The sequence below is a fragment of the Amphiprion ocellaris genome, chromosome 10 (assembly GCF_022539595.1).
Source record: "Amphiprion ocellaris isolate individual 3 ecotype Okinawa chromosome 10, ASM2253959v1, whole genome shotgun sequence".
NCBI lineage: Eukaryota > Metazoa > Chordata > Actinopteri > Pomacentridae > Amphiprion > Amphiprion ocellaris.
Window position 1 is genome coordinate 33,958,101 of NC_072775.1, and position 18,141 is coordinate 33,976,241.

An 18,141-nucleotide genomic window follows, 5' to 3' on the forward strand; every position below is an offset into this window, starting at 1 on the left:
CGTGAGGAGGACATTTCGTCTGGATATTGATTGTCTTCGTCGTGTTGCATCTTTTTGTGGTTGTTTTGCATCACATTTTGATCACTTCACGTCTTTTTGTGATCATTTTGTGAAGCTGTTCTTTCAAAAACGAGACGTGGAGAATTAAAGGATTTTGATGTAAACTTCACAGTTTCAAGCTCAGATCTGAATTATTTTCCTGATGTAGCGTCTCAGATGAGTAGTTCAAGGTCCATCAGAAAGAAAGCTTTTGGTTAATGTTGTTATTTTGGCGATTTTCTCAGAACGACGTGTCTTTTTTGGGGTTCAGAATGATTAGAAGTTCTACATCTGGAAACGTCTGTACAACCAACAGTGTCATGCTGCTGGAAAACTCTGGAACAAAACACTCAACATGACAGAAAAATATTGAGGTCAGACTTTTAGAAACAGAAAAGCAACATCCCAACATTTCTGATCAACTGTCTCATTGTTTCTGAAGACTTTAACACACGACATGAATTAATCCAGAGCAACTTTTAAAATCATTCTTACTTTGTAGAAAGAAAAACAACTAATTTACTAAATATATGCAAACTATTTAAAGCTATTTAAAGAGAAAGGGTCGAGTCTGGAGGGAAAGAATACAGAATCTGGAGGGAAAAGAGAAGAAAACGACTGGATGTGGAGCAAATCTGCTGCAGACGAACCAACATGCAAGTCGGAGTTTGGACACTTGAGGGCAGCGACGCACTGAGGAAAAAAGACAAGTAGAAGGAAGAAGAGACTCATCACCTGTCTGGTCCCTGCAAGTTTAGTTTCTCTTTTAAGAAATCAGAGAAGAATAATCAGAGGAATCAGAAGCTGCTGCCACAATCTGAACTTCAACTCTGTAAATTCAACGATTCATAGATCAAATGTTTTTATGAGCTTTTCTCTTTATTTCATTCATTCCTGCACATTAACATAAGTGGCTTAAAAACACATTATTTCACTGCTTTACAGTCATTAAAGTAAGACTAATGCTCTCAGCCGTTTTTGTAGAAAACAGCCAAATTGAAACCATTTATCAGCCAAAAACTGGATTTTCAGCTTGTAGATGCTCTGAGAACTAATCATCTGAGGCATGCTCTTCAGAAATTCACAAATTTTCAGCTTAAAATCACGATATGTCATCAAAAACACTTTATTCTACATGTTTCATTTAAAAACGTGCAGAAAAATCAGGAGGAACCAGAAAAATTTTGACCTTCTCGCCACAACTAATTCTCCGTGACCGACTCAGCTGTGACCACGAGACAAATAATTCAGAGTTTCCAGGTTGAACTGCAGGCAGTGTTTCCACAGAGCAGAGACGAAACTAAAACGTCAATAAAATAAATGCAGCATGGATCAGAAACAGTGAACAGAGGAGCAGGTTGATGGAGATACATTCAGCATGGTGAAACATCTTTCTACTGATGATGAGCAGAGTAGAGAGGAAACATGGAGATAGTTGAATATCTGTAGAATAAGGAGACAAAACCACAGGAAAAATGACCAACGAGACCCAAAATGATACACAAAATGACAAAAACAAGACAAAAAAAGTACACAAAATGGCAGAAAACAGAAATTAAACAGCCTAAATGGCACAAAATGACGAAAAGCAAGATACTGAATACTATAAAACATGACCACACAACACAAATGAGACACAAAATAACCAAAAACAAGACAAAATGACAAAAAATGACAAACAAGGCACAAAATGAGACAGAAAACAACAGAAAACAGACAAAAATGACCGAAATGAGCCACAAAATGACAAAAATGAGACAAAACTGACCTAAAATGGCAATAAACAAGACTAATTTCCAGAAATGAGACAGGAAATGACAAAAAATAGACAAAATCACAACAAAGACAAGTTGCAGACCATTATAAAACATGACTCCACAACACAAATGCAACACAAAACCACAAGAAGAGACGACAAGCGAGACTGAGGGGAAACTCAAAGCTACTGGATGAACAAAATAAATGCAGCATGGATCAGAAACAGTGAACAGAGGAGCAGGTTGTTGGAGATACATTCAGCATGGAGAAACATCTTTCTACTGCTTAATTCCAATTTATTTAAATTTCTAAGATAAATAATTGAATAAATTCTACTTTTTAAATTTGATTTCTGTCCTTCTAACTGTACTGAAGACATTTCTGAGTCCGTCTTTGTGGTTGTTCTGTTTCCATAGAGGTGCAGGACTTTAGAGCAGAGAAAAATGAAGACGCAGTGAGGAAAAATGTGACAGGAACAAAGAAACACTCAGAAACTGCTGGGAAACAATTTAAAACAGATCCAGAGCTTCAATATGCTGATTCTGGTCGTGTTCCTGTGATGATAGAGGATTGGATGGATTTAAGCTCAGTTTTCACCCTGAAATCTGAAGTTTTTTAGGTGTAATGTTGGGGGATAAAAGGTCAGAGTGACACTAATCGCTGCAGGTTTATTTCTCCTGAGCAGAGGAAACATCAGCGACTGTAACTGTGAGGTTATTTTTTGCTTTGATTCGACTCTTTATTTATTTAACCCTCTGGGGCTTCTTCAGTGGTGACGGACTGGAAAAGCAGCTGATTCTCTACTTGAGGCCTCGAGCTACGAGTTTAAAGGAACCAAACACAGATTTCTGTGTCGACAAAATGAACGAAAATTTTAAAATCTCATGTGGCAGCGCATTTATTTAGGCAGAAATTAGTCAATGAATTTATACACGACCATTCAAAGGTTTGGTGTCACTTAGAAAAGTCCGTATTGTTGAAAGAAAATGATTTTTTTTCAATGAAGATAGCATTAAATGAATGATAAATCCAGTGTAGACATTGTTAATGTGGTAAATGACTATTGTAGCTGGAAACAGCTGATTTTTAATGGAATATCTCCATAGGGGTACAGAGGAACATTTCCAGCAACCATCACTCCTGTGTTCTAATGCTACATTGTGTTAGCTAATGGTGTTGAAAGGCTCATTGATGATTAGAAAACCCTTGTGCAGTTATGTTAGCACATGAATAAAAGTGGGAGTTTTCATGGAAAACATGAAATTGTCTGGGTGACCCCAAACTTTTGAACAGTAGTTTAGGTCAACTTTAACTCCTTTAGAGCAACTTTAATTCATTTAGAGCAACTTTATATAAAATAGAACAACTTTTACTCATTAAGAGCAACTTAAATATAAACCAACTTTTCTAATATAGAGCAGCTTTAATTAATGTAGAGCAACTTAAACTAATATGGAACAACTTTAAGATATAGCATCTTTAACTCATTTTTGAGCAACTTTTTATAAAATAGAGCAACTTTTATTCATTAAGAACAACTTAAATATAAAGCAACTTTAACTAATATAGAGAAGCCTTAATTAATTTAAGAACAATTTAAATTAATATAGAACAACTTTCACTTTTTTTTTGAGTAACTTTAACTCATTTTAGAGCAACTTTAACTCATTTTAGAGCAACTTGAACTAGGGTTAGGGTTAGTAACACATTTTTATTAAATACTAATATACTGTAACCCTTAAATAAATTAACAGTGATGATCAAAAAACAATACAAATTAGACGGCACTGTGTCTTTACATACTGGTCAGGCTTGTGTCCATAGTTAAATTAAAAACAACATACATTTAAGATTCAAGCAGCTATCAAATATATGTTTTGTTCTGGTAATATTTTTTGAAGTTCACTGAAATGATACAACTTTTGCAAATGTGTTGGTTTTTTAAAATCATAAATGAAGTTAAAATGAAGCTTCTCATCTTGATGCAGATAAAATCACAGATTTGTGCTTCAGATCTGAGAAGTGGATGAATCAGAGCTGATCAGCTGCTCAGTAAATCCTCAGTGGGTGGAGAAACTCCACTCAACAAACCAGCTCTACCAGTTATTGACATAAACTCTGATAATTTATCAGATTAACTCAGACTGTGGCGACTAACAGGAAGACGTTAATGTCACTGCAGCTTGATGCTGTAAAGAAATGTTGCTTCTGCACTCATAAATACAGATTTTTCTCTGTGTTTTTCATAAGAAAAGAATTTATGTGAAAAATATATGAAAATAATCCTAAAATCTGGTGTCCAGTCAAAAGTTTGGACACACCTCCTCAGTCAGTGGTTTTTATTTCTTTTAATTAACATCGTAGATTAAAACTGAAGACATTAAACTATGAAAGAACACATCTGGAAGTATACAGTGAACACATAAGTGTAAAAAGAAAAAACAGAATGTTTGATAGTTTAGATTCTGCCAAGAGTGTACAAAGCTGTCATCAAAAATAAAACACGTTCTGGTTTGTTTAACTCTTTTTTTATTTTAGTGTAAAACCACAACTTTAAACTCAGATTTGATTGAGTTTTCTGATAGAGCAGAACGTCACAGACGAGCAGTTCAAGGACCATTTGTCAGTTAAACATCCAGAGACCCTTTCACAGTTTTACACCCATCAATCCATTATCTATACACCACTTAATCCTCATTAGGGAAACAGGGAGTCTATCCCAGATGACTGAGGGTGAAGGCAGGGTTCACCTGGACAGGTAACAGTCTATCACAGGACTACACATAGAGACAAACAATCACTCTCACATTCACACCTACAGACAATCTAGAATCATCAGTTAACCTCAGCATGTTTTTGGACAGTGGGAGGAAGAAGAACCCAGGGAAAACCCACCATGTACAGGAGAACATGGAAACTCCATGCAGAAAGATCCCAGGAAGGTCAGGATGTGAACTGAGGAAACGGTTTTTACAGTTTCTGGCTAATAAATGGTGTAATTTTGGTGATTTGTTTAAAGGTAACATTCAAACCCTCCAGTTGTTTCCAGGGTTCAGAGAGTTAAAGTCCTCCTGCCATCATATTAACTCATCCATTAAGAGCTGCAGTAAACTTTACCTCTAATGACTCAAACTAAATGAAAGCTATGCCTGATGTTGCTGCTCTCTGATCAGTGTTTCCAGATCTCATGATAGAAACAAACAATCAGCTCGATGGAAACAAACCCCCAAAAAAGCTCAACAGCTGAACTGTCATACTGTGTAAATGAGAGGCCTCTTGATAACAGCATATATAATAACAATACTAGTAATACATTTACGTTTGTTTGCAGTAAACTGACAGTAAACGCAGTCAACATAAAAACTTTGAATAACTTAGTAAAAGACATGCATTATGCATAAGCAACAGAAAATAAGCAACTAAACTTTAGAAAACAAGCCCAAAAAGCCGCGACTGATGACATTTTTAAGCTGCTTTACAGAAAAACAATCTCAGTCACTTTTAATAAGCGGACTTGGCAACACCGTCTCTGATTGGTCGACAGCACGGCTGCCTCCAAATCAAATGAGGTGAACCTGCAGAGGTTTGCCGCTCCGGTTCAAACTCGTCACGCAGCGCCCTGATTGGACGGTTTGTCTGTGAGCCAATCAGCACGCTGCTGACGCCTGTTTTCAACCTGCAGCAGGTCAGACTTTGTGTTTTCAGCCTGCAGCTGTGATCTGATGTCAAGTCAGGACTCATCTCTGGATGTGTGTCAGACGATCTCACTGCTCGGCTCAACGGCAGCGCTGGAAGGTTTATTTACGCGGCACCTTTCTAAGAAAAAAACGCTTCACAGGCTTTAAAAACAGACGAGGACAAGCCTAAGAACAGAAACTATGCACTAAAGAACTAAACAAAATGCAGACCTCAGCGAAAGAAGAATCACGTTTAAGATAATCTGGTAAAAAAATCCCCAAGCCAGACTCTAAATGTGTTTCAGGAGAGTTTTAAAGCCAGACCTGCCTTAAAGAGTCCATGTTCTGCTCTGAGGTTCCTCCTTTCCTTCATAAAGCTGCTTTTCTGTTTGTGTAAAAGTTCTGCAAACTGACAAAACCCAACAGAAACTTTGCTTCTTATGTGTCTGAAGCTCCTCGTCTGAAATCCTCTGTTATTTATCTACATCATCATCTAAACATCTGCAGAACATTCACTGAAGCTGCTGCTCCTACAGATGATGTTCCTGCACAACTAAACTGAATTCTCACTTATGATTTAAAAGAAACTTCAGACTGGGATGCAGTACACTGTAAAAAGTCTGTTTGAGCCTTACTCATATAAAAAATTTTCACTTTGGTGACATTGGTTTGATTTTCTGGAATCTATCAGCTGAACTATTAGCCTCTGTTCCTTCAAACTGGTTTTCTACTTTCATCAGAACTAGTTCCTCCTAGAGATATATATCTCCTAGAACTCACCCACCGTTTTCTTTAAAAACGATTACAGAGTGAAGAAAGGTAAAGAGCAGCAAGTCTAATAACAGAATCTTGGTAAACTGAATACTTCAGGCGGAAAAACTGGAAACTTCAAGCTGATTTTTCCTAAAATTAAGTTCCAGCAATGCAAACTGTTCATTTAGACGAATCCAATTCAAACTACTTTCATTAATAATACTGTTAACTTGGTTAAATTTAATTTAATTGCATGTTTCCAACTGAAGCCATATAAGGAGGTTCACTGTCGAGAGCAATTAAAGGGACCTTTTTCCACGAGTGAATTAAATGCATGGCTACAAAAAACTAATTTATTGCTTAAAATCAACCTTTTAAGTGGTAATCATTATTTTAAAAAGCTTTTGTTGACAGAATGATGCTGCATCTATTTAATAATGTGTAATTTAAACTCAAATTTAGAAAAAAAAAAACATTATTTATTATACAATATTAAATAAAAACATGGAACCAACATGTGCACTGAGATGCTATCAACACTATAAAGTATTGACCCTACATACATAGTTATTTTTTTACTTGTATTATTAATTAGTTTCTACACTTGTCTCCTACTTGCTCTGTGGACACACTGCCTGCAGTTCAGCTGAAAAACTCCCAGAATATTTCAATGTTGGTTGCAGCTGAGTCACTAATGGCTTCACAGGATTTTTTTTTTGAAAGGATCTGGTGCAAATGGCTTATTTTTGACATTTTTTTCAGTAAAACATGTAGACTAAAGTGATTTTTAAGACTGCTCAGACTCTCCAGGAAGGTTTATTCCAAGGTGCTGGAAAGGAGACTTGGTCCGACTGTCAAACCTCGAATACAGGAGGAACAGTGTGGATTCTGTCCTGGTTGTGGAACGGTGGAACAGTGGACTGGCTCTTAAACTTTGTGGAGTTGCTGAGAGGATCATGGCAGTTTGACTATCCAGACCACATGTTTTGTGAACTTGGAGAAGGTCCTCGGGACCCTGTGGGGTACTGGGGCTACAAACCATCTGATCCTTGTACAGCCAAAGTGAGAACTATGTTTGTATTCTTGGCAAACACGTTTCTGGTTGGTGTTGGACTCCATTACCTGGGTTGCTTTTTGTTTCCAGTTCTGTTTATAGTATTCATGGACAGATCTCAAGGTGCAGTCGGTGTGAGGAGGTTGTTCTGGTTTAAAACTGCAAGGTTGCATCTCTGACAATTGGTGATGTTCCAACAATCACCTATTGTCACCTACAGTTTTCTCCTGTTCCTGTTCCTAGGGTGGCTGCACTCCGCTTTTAAGATAGCATTAAGAGGTTGGACATCCATGAGTTGCCTCTCATCTCCAGTTCTGGTTGTGATATTTATAAATGGATCTCAAGGTGCAGCTGTAGTGAGGAGGGTTAAGGTTCAGGGTTAGGGTTCAGGGTTGCATCTCTGCTTGCAGATGCCTTGGCTCTGTTGGCCTCATTAGGCTGAGACCTTCAGCATACATTAGGCCAGGATGAGATCAACACCTCCAAGTCTGAGACCTTGGTTCCCTGTTGGAAACCAGATAATTGTGTCTTCTGGGTTGGGGGATGTTGCTGCTTTATGGGACAGAGTTTAGGAATTTGAAGGTCTTGTTCACCAGTGACAGTACAATGGAGATGGACAGATGGTGTTGTACCAAACCATGACATGAAGAGAAAGTTGAGCCGGAAGATTTACTAGTCGAGCTATGTCCAAACCATCCCTTACAGTCATGAGCTCAAAGTAGAAATCTAAAGAATAAGGTTGTGTGTATAAGTGGCTGAGATCCTCCAGTTCCTGTTCCTAGGGTGGCTGGACTCAGCCGTAAAGATAATGTGAGGAGGTCGGACATCTACCAGTTGCCTCTCGTCTCCAGTTCTGTTTTTTTGTAACATTGGATGGAATGTCTAGGTGCAGCCAGGGTAAAGAAGGTGTTCGGTTTGGGATTCTCAGGGTTGCATCTCTGAGTACAGATGGTTCTACTGACTTCTTTAGACCCCAACAGTCTCCATGAATTGACATGGAATGAGAGTCAGCACCACCAATTCCGAGACTGTGGTTGCCTGCTGGAAACCAGTTCATTGCACCCTCTGGGTTGGAGGGGAGTTGTTGCCTCATGAGAAGGAGTCTGGGAATGCCGGGATCTTGTTCATGAGTGACGGGAAAATGGATGGACAGATGATGATGTACTGAACCATGGCAGTTTGTTCCAGCCTCACATATGATCATGACCAAAAGAATGACGTTGTGGGTACAAGCAGCTGAGATGATCTTCCTCAGGATGGTGGCTGAGCTCATCTTAGAGACAGTGTGAGGAGGTCAGACATGCAGAGGGAGCTCATATGAGATGTTTGGGCATCGGATTAAGGTACATCCTGGGTGACTTCCTTTGGAGGTTTTCCAAAGGAGACCCCAAGATAGACCTAGAACTTTCTGGAAGGATTACATATCTCATCTGACCTGGGAACACCTGGTGATCCCACAGAGGCAGCTGGAAAGTGACCCAACCCTGGAGAAGAAGAAGAACATGGATGGATCACAATTTGAACTTTGGAATTTGCCAATTTTTCCGGCAGAAAGGCACATAATAGACGATCAGTTCAAGGACAGTCTCAAAGTTAAAAGGTCAGAGGAGTTTTTTTTAAAGATGTAATGTCCTTCAGACCTGCTGGTGGGCTTTGGGTTCAGACGGTTAAAGTCATTTATCTTTTGTGCACAAGTTTTGTATCTATGTACACTTCTCACTGGACAAGTCGTGAAATTCTCTCAGAACAGTTGCAGAAACAAAAGCTGCTGTTTAATTACAAGTAAATCAACAAACAATACTGCAGAAAGTTCTAGTACTCGACTGTCCTAGGAAATTCCTGCATCTCCATCTCCCGCAACACGCCTCGACTCAAAGACATTCTACTGAAATCAAGAGCAATAAAACACGAAGACGAACGCACCCATTTCTGCAGCTGATGGTGATGAACCTGAACGCAGCGTTTCCTCTTCTCATGAGGCTGCAGCTGTTTTCCATCAAACAACATGGTCTTAATTTAGTCTTGCAGCAAACATCAACAGCCCATCTCTCCGTGACCATCGGGAACCGTTTGAGCTGAGCATCAGGAATATTGGGCTGTAATCTATTCCGGAAGATTAAAAAAACAAAAAAGGAGTCAGACAAAATAAAGACGGGGTGAAAGTATTTCCCGGAGCTTCATTCAGATCCCGACCCATTGGTGGAAACACAGAGGGAAGAGCCGATTCCCTCTAAAGCTGCAGGTTCCTTTCTAAAGTTGCTCCAATAGTCCAAGACTTTTTGGTATTTTAGCTGATTTAAATACAGTAGAAGACAATTTGAAAGAACATGTCACTATTTGTCAAATATACAGATTTTGGATGTGGGTGTAGCCTATATGCCGCTACTATTAGCGCTGTATTAGTACTAGTTTGCAGTTAGAGTATTGGTTGAATTGGGCTAGAGATCAGACAGATCTAAGTTCGGCTCTAGGAGTGGAGGAAAGGAGACTGAACACAATGATATAAGTTTTAGGTGGTAGCAATTATATTATATTTTGACATAGACAAACAACATTTAACATTTAAAGTGAATGGCCATTCATGAAAAGTGCAGAATTAAGTCACAATTATTTCACAAAAAAACATTATTCGATGGATCCATTAACACGCGAGAAACGATCCATTAGACGCGCGAAAGAGTTCTGAAGTTCAGCCGAGGTAGAACACACGCAACAGTTCAGTGGCCCAAATCGTCCAGAGGGAAAGGGCAGTGTCCAGGGAAAGGGAGTGTTGAACGAGTGGTGAATGGGTTTGGGCCAAGAATGAGTTGTTGCGAAAGGCAAAAAGTAAAAGAGAGGGGCGGCTGCCTTAAAGGAGCCTCCTACCAGCCCAACCAGGTGGAGGAGGTGCAGGAGGTCCAGTTCAGTTCACTTCAGTTCGAGCTCCAGGGTTCTTCAGGCGGTGTGGGCCTATAGTTCTTTGGGTCTAGCTCACCATCACCTGGCCTATATAAAGGACAGGACTAATTAAGTTTCCAGTGCGCACAAAATAAATCAAAATACATTCAAAAAGACCAGTGCCAAATATTAATTATAAATAGCAATGTCAATTCTTAAATTGTACAATATATAAATAATCAAAGTTCAATTCAAAATATGAATCCCAATTGAATAAATAATATAATATTTGTCATATTAAAATATTCATTACAATCAAAGTGTCAAAAATACTAAGCATCCAAAGCTAAAGTGCATAATCAGTCACACTGACTAAGTGGACTGGGTTTAAAGTGCATGGAGATACATAGGACCAATAAACAAATCAAACTTTGGCCTAAAAATGGCACTATATGCATTTAAAAGTCATAAATAGGTAACACACATTTCAATAAGTAAACCACAGTGATTTTGTTTCATTTCGTTAAGTATATTCTGAGAACCGGGCATGAAAGATGAATGCTAACCAGCCCCATTCAAATTAATATGGTGGCGTGGCTAGTTGAACCCTATAGGAAATGAATGAGAAGAATGCTAATGCTAAAGCACTCACCAATTCCTTCTTTAATCAACACCCGCGACTCCACATGACGCCTGGCGGCTCCGGTAGTTGGCTCCTATAGTTTGAGACGTGTTGCTTTAGTTTTAAAAGTTAATGTTACGAAATTAAGCGAAAATAGCACCGTACCTTGCAGCAAATGTTTCCAACACGTCCCCCTCTCGAAGCTCGCGGCTCGCGAGTGACTTCCGGATATAAAAAACCCGATTGGCCGCGCACCGTCACGTGACAGGACGCACAGCGTGACGTATGACGTCATTACGCATTTGACAGGACAGTTTTGGAGACGGGAATGGAGGATATACTTATTTATTTATATTTCTAACTAGGGTTTTATCACCCGGGTTACATGGGCATTATGTTCAGTTTTGTCCAATTTATTTTAGATTTAATGTGTAAATTAATGCTTTTTATTTGTGATTTTACTGGATAATATTAGTAATTTTACCAAAATATGACAGTCTGTAGAGTTTGAAAAATTATTTGCCATTTTTGGAGGTAAATCATTTAGTTTCGTTGCATTTCCTTTCAAATGTTTCAACAAATTCACATTATTTTAAATAATTTTAAGGTAGAAAATTCCGTGAAGGCGTCACTTCTGGTAACTGTGATGGAATTTCTCACTCAATTATGCTTTTTTACAAATCAAATCATTAGTCAAAAACATTAAAATAAACATTAACATACAGCACTAATGCAGCAGTTTAACAGTCTAGTGTCACAATACGTCATAGTTCCACAGCCATTTAGCTAAAATTTGTTATATTTTCAACATGACGCTAAACACAATGCCTTGTTGTTGATATCGAACGTCAAAAGTTGTTGTTGGGGCAAAAACTTCAAACCTTTCGCAGTTCCCGGTTGTCAGATGTGCTGATTTGTTTGAAATATTTTAATAAATGTAATATATTTTTCATATGTTTTATATTTGGCGGGCAGGTTGGACCAATAGTACGCTGTGAAGGCATCCCCAGGTGAGCCAGTATCTGGATCCACTGCAGTTCGCCTACCAACCGAACATTGGAGTGGATGATGCAGTGGTCTACCTGCTGCACAGATCACTGACTCACCTGGAGAAACCCAACAGCACTGTGAGGGTCATGTTCTTTGACTTCTCCAGTGCTTTCAACACCATCCAGCCTTCTCTGCTTAGGGTGAAGCTTGAAGGAGCAGGAGTAGACTGTCACCTGGCTGCTTGGACCATCGACTACCTCACCAACAGACCACAGTACGTGAGGCTTCAGGACTGTGTGTCTGATGTGGTAGTCAGCAGCATGGAGGTCCACAGGGGACAGTCTGTCCTCCTTTCTCTTCACCCTGGACACATCGGACTTCCACTACAACTCTGGGAGCTGTCACCTCCAGAAGTTCTCTGATGATACAGCCATTGTCGGGTATCTGAGGGGGACGAGCGGGAGTACAGGATGGTCATCTCTGACTTTGTGGACTGGTGTGAGCGAAACCATCTGCAGCTCAACGCCAGTAAGACGAAGGAGATGATCGTGGACGTCAGCAGGAGGAGGACACCCCGGACTGCACCGGTGAACATCCAGGGTTTGGACATTGACATGGTGGACACATACAAATACCTGGGTGTTCACCTCAACAATAAACTGGACTGGACACACAATACAGAGGTTCTGTACAAGAAGGACCAAAGTCGTCTCCACCTGCTGAGGAGACTGAGGTCCTTTGGAGTGTGCAGGACTCTGCTCAGGACATTTTATGACTCTGTGGTAGCGTCTGCTATTTTCTATGCAGTGGTCTGCTGGGGAGCAGGGAGCACTGAAAGGGACAGAAAGAGACTAAACAGAAGGTCAGGAGGGCTGGTTCTGTCCTGGACTGTTCCCTGGACTCCATAGAGGAGGTGGGTGAGAGGAGGATGTTGGCAAAGCTCACATCCATCATGGACAATCCCTCTCACCCACTGTATGACACTGTGGGGTCTTTAAGCAGCTCCTTCAGCAGCAGACTGAGACATCCACCCTGCAAGAAGGAGCGCTATCACAGGTCTTTCATTCCATCTGCTATAAGACTGAACAACATCAGCATCACTGGCTGATGTTAACATAAACTGGACTATATCATTACCACCCCAAACCATAAAATTTGCACTGACATTCTTGCACTGCACATCTTTGCACTTTTAAACTTTATTTTTATTTTTTCTGTTAAAAAAAAAAAAAAATTTCACCCTTGTATATATTGTAAATAAAGCTGCTGTGACAACGTAAATTTCCCCTGGAGTGGGGAGAAATAAAGAACTTTATCTTATCTTATCATCTGTGAAGGTATTTTTTCAAATGACACTTTAATTATAAACTGCCAAAAATATAAAAGGAGAATAAACTAAATATCAGCTGCATCCTACATTTATTTGACATATTATCGGAGTGTTAATCAGGTTAAGTGAAGAGTCTGAAGAATATCTTTCCTAATAATTTCCATTCTGTCCCTCAGATCGCTGGAGTTTCTCCTGACAGGAAACAGAGTTCAGGAAACTCATTTACTCGTGTGACGTTGTGTAATTCTCCGTCCAACACCTCGAGGACAAACACTGCAGCCGTAGCTTCACCTTCCTGCTGCTCCCCCCCCGCCCTGCTGGAGTGGACCGGTCCGTCGGCTGTCCTGCTCTGCGTCGGGACGAACCATGTGAGAGCTGCAGGGGAGCCTCTCTGTCAGACCACCTGCTGAGGTAAGAAGGATTTTAGGTTTTCAGGTCTCCGATCTTGATCTGGTTTTAAAGCTGCAGCAGACTCTGACGCTAATACCGCTGTAATACCGACCTGTTTACTACTGGGAGGAGGCTGCTGGTTTAACTGGGATTTTACGTCGTGCTCTGCAGCATCTTTCACAAACTGTTCTCCAAATATTTATTCAATGCTTCATTTAAAGAGGTTTATTTTTGGGGAGGTTCATCCTGAAGGGGGCGCCACAGCAAACATAAACCAATAAATTACATTAAAAGTCTGCTGTTCTTCTAGTTAATGAAATTCAAGTATTAAATATGTATGTTTAAAAAATTGTAAAATATCAGTTCATAAATTAGAATAATTAGCAAAAAATTACAAAAATAATATATTTGTACATACATTTTAAGTAAATGTTTTAAAAATAGATACTACTGGTCAGTGTTTTAAATAATATTTCATATAATATTTTTTATTATTTAATTTTTTGAAATATAGATATATATGTACAATTTTAGCTCAGATATATTGACATATACTTACTTTTATGCTGTATATATATACTAAACATATACTGTACAATTAACTATATGAAATAAATATGGAAATAATATTTAGTAATGTTACACCAAAATATAGAAAATAGATATATAATATTTTGAAATAAGAATGTTAAAATATTTGAGCAGAAGAAAATACCGTGACAAGCATAAAACAATAAATAGTGATGAACAGACACTGTTTAAACTGATAAAATCATAAATATGTATATAAAAATAATAGCATATAGCTATATACTGTGTATTTATCATACAAATAAAATATATAACAATAATATAATACAATATCACTATATAGAACATAATATTAATATTTTTCGTTAAATCGAAAATAGAAAAAAATATGAAAAAAAATTCTGGTGCTTAAATTGCAATACAAGAAATTATTATTTTTTTTTTAATAAAGAAAGAATTAAATACAGTTTACATAAAAAAATTTAGTACCGACTCAAACAAACCGAAAGTAAAACATTATTTTAATAACATTTTGAATCTCCCACCACGGTGTCCAGATGCTTTCACAGAGAACTCAGCTGACAGGTGAATGAATAAATACACAGAAACAAAGTTCACACCTGTACAGTAACACTTTGAGGGCGTGACACCGTGGCGTGTCGTCACGGTTCCAGCTGTGCTGAGCTGCAGCGGTGTTTTCTTAACATTCCTCTGGTGGACTTCCTCGCTGAGTTGTGGGCCCTGAAGGCTGCAGAAGACAAGATGGAACACAGATCAGATCCTCCTCCAGGTTCAGGCTCCATCATGTTCATCTGCAGGGAGGAGGAACAAGGACGGGAAGGAAGGGGAGCTGAGAGGGCTCTAACCCTAACCCTAACCCAAAACACAACGAAAACAACACAACAACAACACAATAACAACACAACAACAACACAATAACAACACAACAACAACACAATAACAACACAATAACAACACAATAACAACACAATAACAACACAACAACACAATAACAACACAATAACAACACAAAAACAACACAACAACAACACAACGAAAACAACACAACAACAACACAATAACAACACAATAACAACACAACAACAACACAATAACAACACAACAACACAATAACAACACAATAACAACACAAAAACAACACAACACAACGAAAACAACACAACAACAACACAATAACAACACAATGAAGACAACACAACGAAAACAACACAACAACAACACAATAACAACACAATAACAACACAACAACAACACAATAACAACACAAAAACAACACAACAACACAACGAAAACAACACAACAACAACACAATAACAACACAATGAAGACAACACAACGAAAACAACACAACAACAACACAATAACAACACAATAACAACACAATAACAACGCAATAACAACACAACAACAACACAACGAAAACAACACAACAACAACACAATAACAACACAACAACAACACAACAACACAATAACAACTTTTTAAAATATGAATTTGCAAAAAACAAAACAATCTTTGGTGTGAAAATGAAAACCGGTTTCTACAAACTGCCACTGAACACATTGTTCTACACAGAGAATGGTCTGACTCACTGGATGTAGATTCAGGATTAATGCCTGCCATCGGCTACGTATTTCATGTGCATTTATCCTCTCCTTCCGGTATCTACAAATGTTTTGTTTAAAAAAAAAAAAAAAAAAAAAAAAAACCTTCACTGCAGGAAACAACTGCAAACCTCGAGCAGAAATGTAAAGTTTTTCTGAGGACTTGGATCACGCTGTAAAACGGCCCTGCTAGCCTGACGGTAAATTATCAGATTTAGTCAGCGACACCCACAACGATTGAAACTGATTTTTTTTGTTATTTTCCTAGAAAAACTGATAATGAGGTGCAGTCAGACCGTTCTCCACAGCGCTCTCTCAGTGCTAGAGAATGGTCTGACTCACCAGATCTAGACTGTTGTTCGCAGTTTTCTTAAATTATCCATTTTACTCGTGTCCTCCAAAGCAAATGTTCTGTCACTGTTTTGAATGAAAACCGTCACCGCATCTTGTTCTTAGCCGTTTAAAGAAACACGCTACAGTTTTGTTTTTAGCCCAGAAAAATAAAATGTTAATGAGTCAGACCATTCTACACAGCTCTGTTGTAGTGCTATAGAATGGTCTGACCCATTTAATTTTACGAGTCCATCAAAACAAGTTCCCCCGGTCACTATTTTGAGATGACTGTAATTCCTTTTTTTCTTCTTTCCTAAACTTGATTTTGTTAGGAAAAGCACATTCTACATTTATACTTATCCTGTTTCTACTTATATTTGTATTTTTCTGACATATTTTTCTACTTATGTCTACATTTTTAGATCATATTTTTCTACTTATGTTGATATTTTTAATTCATATTTTCTTCTTATATTTTTCTGTATATTTTGTACTGTTTATATTTCTGACTTGAATGGAAGCGACTGTAACTGAATCAATTTACCCTCGGGGATCAATAAAGTATTTCTGATTCTGATTTAACATAACATGCCGGTTTTGTTTTCCCCTAGAAAAGAAACAATGAGATGCAGTCAGACCATTCTACCCCGTCCTACAGAATGATCCGAATCCAATCAGAATGTTTACTCACCAGTTTGTTTCTTTTCTGTGCTAGTTTCTTGTGGAAATGTCTGTATTCAATAAACCCAAATATGGTGGAATATATTTTCCATGGGGGCTGCACAGTGGTGTTGTGGTTAGCACTTTCGCCTTGCAGCTAGAGGGTCCCTGGTTCGCGTCCCAGCTTTCCCGGGATCTTTCTGCATGGAGTTTGCATGTTCTCCCTGTGCATGCGTGGGTTTTCTCTGGGTACTCCGGCTTCCTCCCACAGTCCAAAAATATGCTGAGGTTAATTGATCATTCTAAATTGCCCGTAGGTGTGAATGTGAGAGTGATTGTTTGTCTCTGTATGTAGCCCTGTGACAGACTGGTGACCTGTCTAGGGTGTCCCCTGCCTTCACCTGAGTCAGCTGGGATAGACTCCAGCCCCCCCATGACCCTAGTGAGGATTAAGCGGTGTATAGATGATGGATGAATGGATATTTTCCGTGATGATCTTTCAAATAGTTATTCTCCTGTAGATCAACTTTTTAAAATTAATATTACTTCCGCTGAGACCACACATGGATAGTGGTCTTTCAAAATAAAAGCCCTCCGCTTGTTTGACATTTTTATGCACATGTACATATTTAAATCTACTTATCTGTGCACAACGTATCTAGATTATCTATAAAACGTCTCTCTTAGTCTTTACTGTGTTTTAAGCAGAGAAAATGCAAAAACATGCTTCATAGAGGCTTGGCATGGATAGAATAAGCAAATAAGTGCAATGATTTGAGCGCAAAGAATGCAAATTTATGTGTTTCATGTCAGAAAATAACTGGTGCTTTAGGGTGACATCGCAAACTCAAAACATTCTTCTGAAAACATGTTTTTAAATTAGTTTTATTCCTAGGAACATAGTGAAAACAGACTTCCTGGCTACTGACATTATTTATTGATTTATAGAATAATAAAAATGTAGAAGTTATGACTCATATTGATATATATGAAATTTCATGGTGACTTCAGTAAATAGTTGTTTCTAATAAAACACATGGAATTTTAATAAACTTGCCTTTAGTTTTTTCTTTCCACTTCAGCATCTTTCTGTCACTTAACCTTATTCTGAAGGTTTTTAATGGACTGATATGTTAATTTTTCATTCAGCACCTGATGTATAGAACATTATATTCCTAGAAATGTGGCGGTTGACAGTGTTTTCTGATTCATTCATTCAACCGTTGTTGAGGTGTCACTAGTTGCGTCCCTCAACATGTTTTAAGAATGTTTTGGGGGAAAACAAGTCATAATTAATGCATAAAATACTGCAGAATCAACTCCTCAGCAACAAGTACGTCTTCCTTAAAGACACTTGGTGAGTTTCCAGAACGGTTCTAATCCTGCAGCAGGAAAAAGCTGCAGCTCAGTGACTTTTGACCCCTTTTTTAAAGACGCCTCATGACCTTGTCTTTATCCCGCCGCCGCAGACAGGAAGTGAAAAAACAAGCAGAGATACAAAG

The 18,141-nt window shown here is 38.4% G+C and overlaps 1 long non-coding RNA gene across 1 annotated transcript; it reads right to left on the bottom strand.

Moving 5' to 3' along the window:
• Positions 1-1,377: 1,377 nt before the first annotated feature.
• Positions 1,378-10,995, bottom strand: LOC111586135 (uncharacterized). Its single transcript, XR_004846152.2, has 4 exons — positions 10,946-10,995; positions 10,811-10,874; positions 9,205-10,266; positions 1,378-8,765 (listed from the first exon to the last, which is right to left on the bottom strand). It is a non-coding gene; the product is annotated as an uncharacterized LOC111586135 (long non-coding RNA).
• Positions 10,996-18,141: the final 7,146 nt, after the last annotated feature.